General features: G+C 44.4%; 1 protein-coding gene across 1 annotated transcript in view; it reads right to left on the bottom strand.

Moving 5' to 3' along the window:
• Positions 1-3,437, bottom strand: part of best4 (bestrophin 4) — a 103,547-nt gene extending 100,110 nt beyond the window's left edge. Inside the window, exon 1 of the mRNA XM_072574444.1 lies at positions 3,203-3,437. The gene's annotated coding sequence lies outside the window, so the exon portion shown is untranslated. The remainder of the gene's footprint in view (positions 1-3,202) is intronic.
• Between the last annotated feature and the right edge of the window lie 9,427 nt (positions 3,438-12,864).

The raw sequence follows: 12,864 nt of genomic DNA, 5'->3' as shown, positions 1-12,864 counted from the left end.
TATGGAGTTTGTGCATGCTCCCCATATCTGCGTGGGTTTTTCCTCCCCAATCCAAAAATGTGCAGGTTAGGTGAATTGGCCATGCTAAATTACTCATAGTCTTCAGGGATGTGTAGGTTAATTAGGGGTAAATGTGGAATAGTAGAGGGATGACTCTGGGTCAGCTACTCTTCAGAGGGTTGGTGTGGACTTGTTGGGTCAAATGGCCTGTTTCTACACTGAAGGGATTCTAAGTAATATGCTTCGTGATGTTCATTGAGAATTGAATATATTTTTGGTGGCAGTGGTTGATTGATACATATTAGCCAAGACACTAGGAGAATGCTCCTGCTGTTTAACAAATAGTGCAATGGGAGCTTTTGCACATATCTGGGAGGGAAAACAGGGCCAAAGTTTAATGTTACTCCCTCTGTTTTGCATTGAAATGTAAGCATATACTATGTACTCAAGTGTTTAAGGTGGGGCTTGAATCCACAAACTTCTGACTCGGAGTTGAGAGTGTTACCACATACTGTATACAACAAAGGCTTGTTACTTGCACTGTAATACAATGTGGTGAACTTGGGTTTGTTGTGTCATATTTCTAATAAATCAATGGTGTGATACATTAATAGCAACAAATTGACATGCTTAATGGTATGACTATATATGTTTGATACTTTTCCACCTGACACCATGTTAGCTATGTGAAAGGGAGTCAGTTAGTTAAATGACTAGAATTTGGTGTGAAACAGTGAACATATAGTGGCTACGGTAATTCACAGACACTCGTTTCCTCACCTTGTCTCCCTCACAATCTTCAAACTATACATATTCAATTGTCTCTTTTTTTAAATGGAGAGCAGTGTCTATGGTCTTTTGTAGACAATGACCCCTTTTACTTGAGTGGGAATTGTAAGATTGCAGCTTTTCCAAAAGCTTTTCGGTTACATCGCATGATCAGTAGTTTATTTGCACCCCTTCATTTCTGCACCTCTACACAAGCTATATTTCTGAGCACCCAACAGACATTCCTGAAGAAGGGCTTAAGCCCGAAACATCGATTCTCCTGCTCCTTGGATGCTGCCTGACCTGCTGCGTTTTTCCAGCAACACATTTTCACCCAACAGACATGCCAACTAGCTGGCTCCAGAGAGTAGTATTTGTGTTTTGGAGCACAGACAATTTTGTTGAAGTGTCCCATGGTTGACCTAGGGGAACTTTGTCAATGTGCTCAATTGTCAGGAATTGCAGCTTTCAGCATGAGATATCCCAGGCAAACAAAGTTGGTACAGTACAAGGGATGCAAGTTAGAATGTCTGAATAAGCAATCTCATTGTGCAGTAAAGGTCATTTGTGCTGGCCAGTGCTGACTCGCTCCTTTTGATTCCATCTGCCCTTTTCAGGGACAGTTTTTGATTTGTCATTGTGATTTGCATGTAACCAGATTTTGTTTTAGGGAAAAAAACACAAACCACCACTATCAAAGCACTCCGTTCATAGACTGCAGGTGAAGATTTTACTTCTTCCAAAGAATTTCTAAAGTGAGTGATTTTTCTTCATTCCCTCAGAGATAGGATCAGTTAGTTCTCCCCTGTGCTTGGAATCAAATTTAGAGGCGAAATTGCTTGTTCTGGGAACAGCCTAAATGTGGCGAACGTCCCATGGTACAACAATATACCTGCAGCAGCGTGAACCTCTTTGCAAACCAGCTCGTGCAGATTTGCATAAGGCTACAGTGCAAAGAATGAACTTGTAGCAACATCACTTCCTGCAATAGTAACTGCACGTCAAAAAGTTTAATTTGACTGGAAGCCTCGAGGACGAAGGTGCAAATCTGGCAATGCTGAATCCATTCTTTCAAGAACACATAACCAGGAATCTGTTTCAATGGAGGCAAACTGACTGCGGTATTTCCTAGTTCTTCTTGTTTGCTGTTGTGAGACGACAGGTCTGAGGCATCCTGGGAACAGCTAATATTGTCAATACACACCACTCCCCTCGCTCTAACACCGGCCACAGGGAAAATGAAGGAAAACAACATCTGATTTCCAAAAAAAAACTCTTTCCAGATGATCACACTACTTAGTTTTAAACCACAAAGGACAAGGAAGTGCAAACGGAGACCAACAAGTGCGGTTGTCTATTCATTTTAGACTGTGCCACCATCCCGATGAATTCCTGGTTATAATTTGCTACAATTTCACGCTCAATGAGTCAAGCCTTTCCATTGATTGGGTTTATTATCATGATAAAAGAAGCAATGTGGGCGGAGAATTCAAACTGTCAACAGAAAGGGCTACAGGAGACAGCGGTTTCCTGGACGACAGGATAAACACGCCTGGAGTGTAGTCCTTCTATCCTCCGAATGCTAATCTTAACTAAATATTATTTTGTTTCTAGATTAAAAACTAAACAACTAACAGCCAAAAAACCTTTGCAATCCAGGGACAAAATAATAATAAAAACAGAGATCCGGCTTCTATTTTTGTAATCAATAGATTTTATAATTTAATCAATGGTAGATTTATCGCTATTCTTTACAATATTAATTATTTGACTCATTCAAGTGAAGAGGCGGAGAGCAGAGCAGTTGACACGACAGAAAAAAAAACTCAACAACTTTTCAACAGAACTTCCGAACTTGGAACAAAAAAAGAATTAATTTGAACTCGAATCTCGGTGGGTTGATTCAGATTGAGAAACTAGCTGGAAAGTGGGGGCTTGTCTTAGAGAAGTAAATCTGTTTCAGAATTTGTCTCAATGGGTAAATTTATTCAGAACAGCCATATGATCTGACTCTGTATATTGTTCACCAATACAGCACTGGACTTCCCCTCCATCCTCAATCCGGTCCCTGCGTCCCCCACCCTTAAATCTAACACTTAGATAATCTGAGTGCAATGTAGTGGATTAAACACCTCATTAAATCCAATGTACTTTGGAATATCACCCGATAGTGAGGCGCTTTACTGTATATTCACCATTTGTGTTCACGTATTGGAGTAGTTACTACGTGAGAAAGTCCTCGCACTAGATTGTGAAAACCTGTAATACATTTATTTACTGACAAACTCTTCTAATATGGTTACTTGCTCAAACATTCGTAAATGTTAAAAAGAAGGAAATTAATGCTCGACATTTATTATTAGTACGCTTTTATTTAAAAAAAACATTCGATTGACGAAAAAGTTTTGTTTCCAAACTCAAGGTCACCACTTACCTTTCGTGCCTCTGCCGGACTCTCCCATTCCGAGTGAAAACAAGTTTAGACAGAAGTGAACTTGTTAAATATGTGTGTGAGTCCGGTTCTATGGGTTGCGGTTTCACATCCTGATTTAAATATACATTACGATGCGTTTCCTGATCAATCGTTGTGGGTGTGTCGATCAGGTGGTTAAAGGGTAAAGGAGGGTCTATTTCAGTTACTTTCCTCTGTGCAAGTCATTTCAAAGTGACCAGGTAAGGGAATGGGGGAAAAAACACACGACCAGAGTCTTTCACCACCTTGCCCCCGCCCACTAATCCACTACCTGCTCCATGGAGACTCCTACAGTCAAATCTCCGCATAGTCTAAGGGCACTGAGCAGAACATTGTTGGATTCTGTTTTTATTTTGAGTTTGAAATATTAACACATTTTAAACGCGTTTTACCATCTTAATTTTTTTATTAACTCGTGGACGTCATTGGCTGGCCAGCATTTATTGCCTGTCCCATTTTGACCTTGAGAAGGTGGTGGTGAGCTGCCTTCTTGAACCACTGCAATCCACCTGCTGTAGCTTGACCAACAATGTCATGAGAGAGGGAATTCCAGGGATCCAGTGACAATGAAGAATTGTGATATATTTCCATGTCATGATGGAGGAGAACTTGCATACGGTGTTCCCATGTATCTGCTGCCCTTGTCCTTTGAGATGGAAGTGGTTGTGGGTTTGGAAGGTGCTGTCTAAGGACATTTGGTGAATTTCTGCAGTGCATTTTGTAGATAATTCACACTGCTGCTACTGAGCATCAGTAGTGGATGGAGTGGATCTGTTACCAATCAAGTGGGCTGCTTTGTCCTGGATGGTGTCAATCTTCTTGTTGTTTGAGCTGTACCCATCCAATGGGAAGTGGGGAATACTCCTGATTCATGCCTTGTAAATGGTGGACAGAATTTGGGAAATCAGGAGTTGAGTTACTCGCCACAGGATTTCATTGAGTGTCAAGAGGCGGTGATTGGATTGTCTCTTATTGTATATGGTCATTTTCTGACATTTGTGTGGCATGAATGTTACTTGCCTCTTGTCAGCCCAGTTAACTTTTGCCGTACATGTCATACATGCCAAATAGTAGGTAAGCCACAGGCGGTAATAAAAACCAGCACCTTTGTTGCCAATTCCCGCATTTGAAGAACCTTTCACGCGGGTTATAATTGATTGTGTAGGTCCCTTCCCGAGAACTAAAAGTGGGAACCAGTACTTGTTAACCATAATGGAGGTGTCTGCCAGATTTCCGGAGGCAATTCCATTATGGAGTATCAAGGCAAAAAAGGTGGTAGAGGAGTTAGTAGCTTTCTTCACACGGTATGGGCTACCCAGTGAGATTCAGTCAGACCAAGGGTCAAATTTTACTGCTGGACTGTTTAAAGAGGTTATGGATAGCTTAGGTATACAGCACTTTAAATCAAGTGTGTATCATCCTGAATCCCAGGGAGCTTTAGAAAGGTGGTATCAGACCTTGAAGACCATGTTGAGAGGATAGTGTCAGGATTACCCAAATGATTGGGATAAAGGTATCCCATTCATGTTGTTTGCCATTAGAGATGCCCCAAATGAATCTACTCAGTTCACTCCCTTTGAGTTAATATTCAGTCATAAAGTGAGAGGAACTTTGAAATTAGTTAAAGAAAAATTGACAGGACCAAAGTCGGAGATCTCACACTTAGATTATGTATCGGAGATGAGGGAGAGATTAAATAGGGGAGGTGAGTTAGCTAAACAGCACCTAAAGATGGCACAAGAGGAGGTCAGGTTTTGCACCTTCTCTAATAAATACATATACAAATTGATAAAGAAAAATTTTTGAATAGATTTTAAAAATTCCTCAACATCTAAGCCCTTAACACTGTGTCAATTCAGTCATAGAGTTATAGAGTCAGAGCTGTACAGCATGGAAACAGATCCTTCAGTCTAACTTGTCCATTCTGACCAGATATCCTCAATTAACCTAGTCCCATTTGTCAGCATTTGGCCCATAATCCTCTAAAGCCTTCCTGTGTTGCAATTGTACCAGCCTCACCACTTCCTCTGGCAGCTTATTCCATACATGCACCACTCTATGCATGTAAAGATTGCCCCTTGGGCCCTTTTATATCTTTCCCCTCTCACCTTAACCATGCCTTCTAGTTTTGGACTCCTGTACTCTGGGGAAAAGACCTTCGTTATTCACCTTATCTATGCCCCTCATGACTTTATAAACCCCTATAAGGTCATTCCTCAGCCTCCAACACTCCAGGGAAAATAACCTCTGCATATTCAGTCTCTCCCTATAGCTCAAACCCGCCAACCCTGGCAACATCCTTGTAAATCTTTTCTGAACCCTTTCAAGTTTCACAACGTCCTTCCAATAGGAGGATGACCAGAATTGAACATAGTACTCCAAAAGTGGTGAACCATATCCTGCACAGCCTCAACATGACCTTCCAACTCCTATGCTTAAAACATTGACTAATAGAGACAAGCCTACCAATTGCCTTCTTCAGTATCCTGTCTACCTGCGACTCTACTTTCAAGGAACTGTGAACCTGCACTCCAATGTCTCTTTTCTCAGCAACACTCCCCAGGACCTTACCATTAAGTGTACAAGTCCTGCCCTGATTTGCCTTTCCAAAATTCAGCACCTCACATTTATCTAAATTAATCTCCATCTGCCACTTCTTGGCCCATTGGCTCATCTGATCAAGGTTCCATTGTACACTAAGTTTACTTTCTTCGTTGTCCACTACACCTTCAGTTTTGGTGTCATCTGCAACCTTACTAACGATACCTCCTATGTTCCCATCCAAACCATTTATATAAATGACAAAAAGGAATGGACTTACCACTGATCCTTGTGGCACACTGCTGGTCACAGACCTCCAGTCTGAAAAGCAACCCTCTATCACCACCCTCTATCTCCTACTTTCAAGCCAGTTCTGTATCCAGATAGCTAGTTCTCCCTGTTTTCCATGCGATCTAACCTTGCTAACCAATCTATCATGCGGACCCTTATCAAACTCCTTACTGAGGTCCATATAGACCACTGTCACTATCCCCACCCCCCAGAACCCCGAGGGGAACACTACTCCTGCTCATGCCTCCACCCCCATTCCCCCCACCATCACACCCACTCCAGGTACTGGCTCCGATCCTACTCCCAGCTCCACACCCACACCAGATCCCAGCTCCCGGCCCTGCCGAGTTTTCACCATCCCTCCAGACCTCCCACTCACTGAGGACGAACGATCGGTCCTCAGCAAAGGACTCACCTTCATCCTCCTCCATCCACACATCAATGAATTTAATACACGCCGTGACATCGAACAATTCTTCCGTCGCCTCCGCCTCCGAGCTTATTTTCACAATCAGGACTCCCGCCCACCTTCCGAGGACCCCTTCGCCCACCTCCAACACACTGCATCCACCTGGACACCCCGCGCTGGCCTATTACCTGCCCTTGACCTCTTCATTTCCAACTGCCGCCGGGACATTAACCGCCTCAACCTGTCGACCTCCCTCCCCCACTCCAACCTCTCACCCTCACAACGTGCAGCCCTCCAACCCTCTGCTCTATTCCCAACCTCACCATTAAGCCAGCGGATAAAGGGGGCGCAGTGGTAGTCTGGCGCACTGACCTCTACACCGCTGAAGCCAAACACCAACTCGAGGACACCTCTTCCTACTGCCCCCTTGACCATGACCCCACCCCCCATCACCAAACCATCATCTCCCAGACCATACAGAACCTCATCACCTCAGGAGATCTCCCACCCACAGCTTCCAACCTCATAGTCCGGGAACCCTGCACTGCCCGATTCTACCTCCTTCCCAAGATCCACAAGCCTGACCACCCTGGCCGACCCATTGTCTCAGCATGCTCCTGCCCCACTGAACTCATCTCTACCTACCTCGACACTGTCCTATCCCCCCTAGTCCAGGAACTCCCCACATACGTTCGAGACACCACCCACGCCCTCCACCTCCTCCAAGACTTCCGCTTCCCCGGCCCCCAACGCCTCATCTTCACCATGGATATCCAATCCCTCTACACCTCCATCTGCCATGACCAGGGCCTCCAAGCCCTCCGTTTTTCCCTCTCCAGACGTCCCCAACAGTACCCTTCCACTGACACTCTCATTCGTTTGGCCGAACTAGTCCTAACCCTTAACAATTTCTCCTTTGAATCCTCCCACTTCCTCCAGACCAAAGGCGTAGCCATGGGCACACGTATGGGCCCCAGCTATGCCTGTCTCTTTGTTGGCTATGTAGAGCAGTTGCTCTTCCGTAATTACACCGGTACCACTCCCCACCTCTTCCTCCGCTACATTGATGACTGCATTGGCGCCACCTCGTGCTCCCGCGAGGAGGTTGAGCAATTCATCAACTTCACCAACACATTCCACCCTGACCTTAAATTTACCTGGACCATCTCTGACACCTCGCTCCCCTTCCTGGACCTCTCCATCTCCATTAGTGACGACCGACTTGACACTGACATTTTTTACAAACCCACCGACTCCCACAGCTACCTGGATTACACCTCTTCCCATCCTATCTCTTGCAAAAATGCCATCCCGTATTCCCAATTCCTCCGCCTCCGCCGGATCTGCTCCCAGGAGGACCAGTTCCACCACAGAACACACCAGATGGCCTCCTTCTTTAGAGACCGCAATTTCCCTTCCCACGTGGTTAAAGATGCCCTCCAACGCATCTCGTCCACATCCCGCACCTCCGCCCTCAGACCCCACCCCTCCAACCGTAACAACGACAGAACGCCCCTGGTGCTCACCTTCCACCCTACAAACTTTCGCATAAACCAAATCATCCGCCGACATTTCCGACACCTCCAAAAAGACCCCACCACCAGGGATATATTTCCCTCCCCACCCCATTCTGCCTTCCGCAAAGACCGTTCCCTCCGTGACTACCTGGTCAGGTCCACACCCCCTTACGACCCACCCTCCCATTCTGGCACTTTCCCCTGCCACCACAGGAACTGTAAAACCTGTGCCACACCTCCTCCCTCACCTCTATCCAAGGCCCCAAAGGAGCCTTCCACATCCATCAAAGTTTTACCTGCACATCCACCAATATCATTTATTGTATCCGTTGCTCCCGATGTGGTCTCCTGTATATTGGGGAGACTGGGCGCCTCCTAGCAGAGCACTTTAGGGAACATCTCAGAGACACCCGCACCAATCAACCAAACCGCCCCGTGGCCCAACATTTCAACTCTCCCTCCCACTCTGCCGAGGACATGGAGGTCCTGGGCCTCCTTCACCGCTGCTCCCTCACCACCAGACGCCTGGAGAAAGAACGCCTCATCTTCCGCCTCGGAACACTTCAACCCCAGGGAATCAATGTGGACTTCAACAGCTTCCTCATTTCCCCTTCCCCCACCTCATCCTAGTTTCAAACTTCCAGCTCAGCACTGTCTCCTTGACTTGTCCGGACTTGTCCGACCTGCCTATCTCCTTTTCCACCTATCCACTCCACCCTCTCCTCCTTGACCTATTACCTTTATCTCCTCCCCCACTCACCCATTGTACTCTATGCTACTCTCTCCCCACCCCCACCCTCCTCTAGCTTATCTCTCCACGCTTCAGGCTCACTGCCTTTATTCCTGATGAAGGGCTTTTGCCCGAAACGTCGATTTCGCTGCTTGTTGGATGCTGCCTGAACTGCTGTGCTCTTCCAGCACCACTAATCCATATAGATCATGTCCACTGTCCTGCCTTCATCAATCCTCTTCATTATTTCTTCAAAAAACTCAGTTATTTGTTCCTCCATTTTGTACTGGATTACAATCCCATCAAGGTGATCATACCCTTCTTAGTTTTGAGTTCCATCTATATAACTTAACAGGACAATCCTTTAGGAATATTCTCTAAGGAGAATAAAGCATAATGTTTTCCTTAATCAAAGGCGCCAATCCCCTCCTTTTTTGCCTCCTTTTCTATCCTATCTACAGCATCTAAACCTCAGAATATTGAGCTCCCAGTCCAGTCCCTTCCTCAGCCATTGTTCTGTAATAGCTATGATGTCCCAGTCCCATGTTCCCATACAAGCCCTGAGTTCATTGACCGCTTGCATGGAAATAAATGCAGTTTTATTATTTTCACAGAATTGAATCCCTACAGTGTGGAAGCAGCCATTCAGCCCATTGAGTTCACACTGACGCACTGAAAAGCATCTCACCTAGACCCACCCCTCCCTACCCTATCCCAGTAATCCTGCATTTCCCTAGCTCATCCACTTAACCTACACATCCCCGGACACTATGGGCAATTTAGCATGACCAATCCACCTGACCTGCGTATCTTTGGACTGTGAGAGGAAAACGGAGCACCCAGAGGAAACCCACACAGATGCAGGGAGAACATGCAAACTCTACACAGACAGTCATCCAAAGGTGGAATCAAACCCAGGTACCTGGCACTGTGAGGCATCAGTGCTAACCACTGAGCCCCCTTGCTGTTCCTATTCTTTAGAGTTACCTCATTTTCTGACTTGGTCTTGCATGCCTTTTCTAATTAATTTGCTCATCATTATCTGTCTTTCTATTCTCACTACTACTGAGGATACACACACACACACACACTCTTCCAGTTAGAGCATGAGATCCCAATGACCCAAAAATCTAAATGCTTGCAACCATTTCCTCAGCCATTGATTTATCTGCCCTGTTTTCTTATTTCTACTCTCACTAGCACATGGCACTGGGCATAATCCAGAGATGACTACCTTTGAGGCTCTCCTCTTTAACCTTCTCCTGAACTTCCTATATTCATTCTGTAAAGCCTCAACCCTTTTCCTAACTATGTTGTTCTTCCCAATCGGTACACCAACCTCCCACTCTACCCTTTGACGATATGCTGCAACTGCTTTGAGATGTCCTTGATCCTGGTATCAGGGAGGCAACAAACCATCCTGAATTTGTGCTCACTGCTGCAGAATCTCCTGTCTGTGCCCCTGACAGGACAGTCCCTTATAACAATTACTCCTTTCATTCTTGACAAAGCCCACTTAACATAAAATTAATTCTTCTGTGTGCTCCTCAGTGGCTCTAATGGCCTTCCAGCTGATTCAAACGATGTGATATGAGACAGATCCAAACACACCTCCTGCAGACATAGTCGCCAGGCACAGTCAACTGTTCTCTAATCTCCCACATCTGACTGGGGGAGCATGCCACTTCAGAGACTGCCATAACTGCCCCTTAAAGGTTTGTTCATGTGGATTTGCCTAAAAGTACCCACACTTTTCTCAAATCCAGTGTTTGTAGACTGATTACAGCTGACACACTATTGTGGGAAAGCCAAAGCTATAATTCTTTTAAAAATAAGTGATAAAAATAAAGAAAGCGAAGTACCTTTCCCTTCCCCACAGTTTTAATTTTAAGCATGCGAAAGACAAAAAAAAATTAAAATCTTAAAAATCGAGCACTTAGTTGAAACTCCTGTAAACAAAAACAGCCTTCTCCTCAAATCCTGTATCCATGGGCTCTCAGATCTCCGGATCTGAGTAAAGGAATGTCGATCCCTGATTCCCGATGTTATTTAATATCAAAACCTCAACAAATAATTTGGAAAGGATAGGCTTCCGAGTTCCGTGCAAACAAAAACAAATCTCTCTGGAGCCATTGAGACCTCGATAAACACGTGGACAGGCCTCTCCCACAAACTTTGTGTAACTGAATCTTGCCTTTAGAAATATATTGCAGCTCCTTCACTGTTGCTGGGTCAAAATTCTGGAATTCTCTTCCTATGGCATTGTGGGTCATCCTATAGTGGACTGCAGCAGTTAGTTGCTCTCCTTTTTATATGTTCATAGAAGCTCTTGCTTTTTGAGTTTACATTTCTTGCCAATTTACTTACATAATTAACTTTTGCTTTTTTTATTAGCTCTTTACTGATCCATTAGGGTTGTTCATAAAATATTTCCAATCCTTTGGCCTATTACTAGTTTTTGGCACTCTGTATGTCTTGTTTTTTGATTGGCTTCTCTCCTTGACTGCCTTTGTTAATCACAATCCTTCTTATTGAGTCCTTGAATAGATTTTTGCTGAGCATTATGATCTATCTGCTTAAATGTCCACCACTGCTCATGTACTGACATCCCCCTTGATTTATTTTCCTAACCTGCTTTCGACAATTCTTTCTTTATACCTCTGTAATTGCCCTAATTTAGGTTGAGGATAATGGTTTGAAACCTGAGTTACTCTCCCTTAAACTAAATTTTAAATTCTACCATGTTGTGATCACTATCCCCCCAAACATCCTTAATTGTGAGATCTCTCCTTAAAAATGTGTTGCTGGAAAAGCGCAGCAGATCAGGCAGCATCAAAGGAGAAGGAGAATCGACGTTTCGGGCATGAGCCCTTCGGAGAAGGAGAATCGACGTTTCGGGCATAATGTCTCTCCTTACTCCTATTTCAGTACACATTACTAGATCTAAAATATCCTCTCCCTGAGTAGGTTGTTCATAGATCATAGAATCATAGAATCTATGGCCGAAAGGGAAGGCTGGTAGATATAGGGAATGCTGGATGACTAAAGAAATTGAGGGTTTGGTTAAGAAAAAGATGGAAGCATGTGTCAGGTATAGACAGGATAGATCGAGTGAATCCTTAGAAGAGTATAAAGAAAGTAGGAGTATATTGAAGAGGGAAATCAGGAGGGCAAAATGGGGACATGAGATAGCTTTGGCAAATAAAATTAAGGAGAATCCAAAGGATATTTACAAATATATTAAGGAGAAAAGGGTAACTAGGGAGAAAATAGGGCCCCTCAAAGATCAGAGGAGAAAGTGAGGACTGCAGATGCTGGAGATCAGAGCTGAAAATGTGTTGCTGGAAAAGCGCAGCAGATCAGGCAGCATCAAAGGAGAAGGAGAATCGACGTTTCGGGCATGAGCCCTTCGGAGAAGGAGAATCGACGTTTCGGGCATAAGGTCTCTCCTTACTCCTATTTCAGTACACATTACTAGATCTAAAATATCCTCTCCCTGAGTAGGTTGTTCATAGATCATAGAATCATAGAATCTATGGCCGAAAGGGAAGGCTGGTAGGTATAGGGAATGCTGGATGACTAAAGAAATTGAGGGTTTGGTTAAGAAAAAGATGGAAGCATGTGTCAGGTATAGACAGGATAGATCGAGTGAATCCTTAGAAGAGTATAAAGAAAGTAGGAGTATATTTAAGAGGGAAATCAGGAGGGCAAAATGGGGACATGAGATAGCTTTGGCAAATAAAATTAAGGAGAATCCAAAGGATATTTACAAATATATTAAGGAGAAAAGGGTAACGAGGGAGAGAATAGGGCCCCTCAAAGATCAGAGGAGAAAGTGAAGACTGCAGATGCTGGAGATCAGAGCTGAAAATGTGTTGCTGGAAAAGCGCAGCAGGTCAGGCAGCATCCAAGGAACAGGAGAATTGACGTTTCGGGCATCAGCCCTTCTTCAGGCTGATGCCTGAAACGTCGATTCTCCTGTTCCTTGGATGCTGCCTGACCTGCTGCGCTTTTCCAGCAACACATTTTCACCCCTGAAAGATTAGCAAGGCAGCCTTTGTGTGGAGCCATTGAAAATGGAGGAGATAATAAATGAATATTTTACATCAGTATTTACTGTGGAAAATGATATGGA

Source organism: Chiloscyllium punctatum, chromosome 7, assembly GCF_047496795.1.
Source record: "Chiloscyllium punctatum isolate Juve2018m chromosome 7, sChiPun1.3, whole genome shotgun sequence".
In the NCBI taxonomy this organism is placed as follows: domain Eukaryota; kingdom Metazoa; phylum Chordata; class Chondrichthyes; order Orectolobiformes; family Hemiscylliidae; genus Chiloscyllium; species Chiloscyllium punctatum.
The sequence above is the reverse complement of the archived record's forward strand: the minus strand, read 5'-3'. Positions and strand labels throughout refer to the sequence as shown.